General features: G+C 49.6%; 1 non-coding gene and 1 pseudogene across 1 annotated transcript; both read right to left on the reverse strand.

Annotated features, from left to right (window-relative positions):
• Positions 1 to 1,007: 1,007 nt before the first annotated feature.
• LOC123740531 (U5 spliceosomal RNA) lies at positions 1,008 to 1,124 on the reverse strand. Its single transcript, XR_006768414.2, has one exon. It is a non-coding gene; the product is annotated as a U5 spliceosomal RNA (small nuclear RNA).
• Positions 1,125 to 1,869: 745 nt separating this feature from the next.
• On the reverse strand, positions 1,870 to 2,048 carry LOC123740394 (uncharacterized; annotated as a pseudogene).
• Positions 2,049 to 2,500: the final 452 nt, after the last annotated feature.

Below are 2,500 nucleotides of genomic sequence, written 5' to 3' on the forward strand. Positions count from 1 at the left end.
CCCTCAGGGTCCTCCCTGAGCAACGCCTGGAATCCTCTCTTCCCATCCCAGAAGCCCAGGGAGTCCCTGAGGAGCCTTGCCGAGGAGACATTGTCCATGTAGCGCCCAAGGAAAGTCCTCACCTCCTCGTCCTTCACATGAGGGTTATACATATTAACCGTGACCACCCGGAAATTGGTTTTTCCCAGGCTGGTCACCTCGTAATGACACATCGGTCCATCCTTTCCCACTTCTCTCGCCCTCCTCATCACGTCCTCATACCTGTCTTCTTTGTGGAGCGTCACGTCGTAAGCCACCTCCAGTGGGTTCGCCTGGAGGCACAACACTTCCCCCACCTCCAACTTTAGGATCCCAATCAAAATTTTTCTCCCAAAGGTCTCCCTCCCAAACGGCTCCATCTCCTTGTTCCTCCAGGCGAACCTCACCGTGTTCGCTATCCCGACTCCAGGCATCTTGTTTGGAGCATGTCGAGCCATCTTGAAAAAAAAGCTCTCTTAAAAAGAAGCCACTAGAAAAATTATTTTTGAAAATTGAAAAAAAACCGTCTCCCACACTCCAAACCTTTCCTCCCTCCGGCCTTCCTTCGACCTTTTGGCTCAGCGGGCTTTGGGGCACCTCGGTACCAAGCTTGATCTGAGCCAAAAGGCCGAGAAGCGATAACCCACAAATTGACCCCTGCACCCGCCGGGCCCCCGGGGGCCTCGGCAGACCTCATCGGTTTGGCAAAAGTTGGCTCCTCCTCACCCAACGCTTCCCTGGTGACAGGCGGGTGTGTTTTTTTTTAAAAGTCGCTAATGCGTCGTTAGGTCACTAGCTCTTTAATCCTAGTGCGACTATTTGTTCAATGCCCGGCAAATACACCAGTCATCGTCGGGCTTGAACTCAATTGCCCGAGCGACTACTTTGAGTGGAAAAAATACGCCGGTCGGTCAGCCGGCTTCAAGTCAAACGCCTGAGCAAAAAGTCTCGGCGTCATCTCTGTCAATTTCTCTTGAAACAAGATACCGGGCTCTGCCAGAAGCAAAGCCCTTCCAAAAATACGGTGAACTCGTAAGTGTTCCTCTCCACGGAAGTCTTTAGTAAAAGGCGAAAGGCTTGTGCGTAATGAAGAGAAACCAGAGTCGTATGGAAGTCAGAGGTCGGGGCCCGAGACACACACGGTGCACTCTAGGCCGGGTCCCCGCGGGTGGTCCCCGAACCCACTCTTCCAAGTTTTCGAGGGCTGTGGGTAAAAAGTCACAGACAGACAGACAGACAGACAGACAGACAGACAGACAGACAGACAGACAGACAGACAGACAGACAGACAGACAATCCTGGTGAAGTGATTGTATTTTTGGGGGGGGCTCAAAAACACACACACACACAATCCTGGTGAAGTGATTGTATTTTTTGGGGGGGGCTCAAAAACACACACACACACACACACACACACACACACACACACACACACACACACACACACACACACACACACACACAATCCTGGTGAAGTGATTGTATTTTTTGGGGGGGGCTCAAAAACACACACACACACACACACACACACACACACACACACACACACACACACACACACACACACACACAACAATCCTGGTGAAGTGATTGTATTTTTTGGGGGGGGCTCAAAAACACACACACACACACACACACACACACACACACACACACACTCCTGGCCAATGTATTTTTTTTTTTTATTTTTTTTTTTTTTAAAGTAAAATGGCGGGAAAACGGGGGACCCCCATGAAGGGGGCTTCGCACTTGTTTCAGTTTGGATGATTCTTCTTTTTTCATTCCTTCTCTTCTTCTGCTAGCTGTTTTACATAGATTTGGTGTATTTCTTTTTCCTTGACAATGGGAGAAAAGTGTTGCACCATTCCCGGAGGTACTGCAATACCGGGTCGATGCGTGGAGCGGACGGAGCAAGCCCCATTTCCGACTCCCTGTTCGAAAAATCCATTTAATATGTAGTCCCCCGATGGGGGACGTATCAGATATTAAACTGATAAGAACAGATTTTTTTTTTTTTTTATAAAATATATTTATTACGTTCAAAACCCAACAAAAATCTTATACAATCAATCAATTCAAACACAAATTCCATTAAACATTTCAAAACTATTCAATAATAACCAAACCCAAAAACCAAAAGTCATGGGAGCATTTTCCCTCCCCTTCCCATCTACAAACCAAAACCTACACCAAAAAATCAAAGAAAAACTCACCCCATCCCGACCGACGGGGACGCCTTCTCCACTCCTGACGCTCCCCCGTCGGCCGCCATCCCCTCTCCCCTGGATGCGGTAACAGCGCCCGACACACGCTCACCCTGCGTCCCGTACCCCACACTTAGGTCTACCACCCTGCCCTCCTCCTGACTCCGGCCCGGGGACCCCACGAGCCCAAACAGGGAGCTTAAGCCTCCCTCCATCGCCCAATCCTGGGCCATGCCTGTAAGGTCAAGCTCAGACAGGGGTGTAAAGGTGAAGGAAGA

The sequence above is a fragment of the Salmo salar genome, chromosome 10 (genome assembly GCF_965601325.2).
Source record: "Salmo salar chromosome 10, fSalSal1, whole genome shotgun sequence".
NCBI lineage: Eukaryota > Metazoa > Chordata > Actinopteri > Salmoniformes > Salmonidae > Salmo > Salmo salar.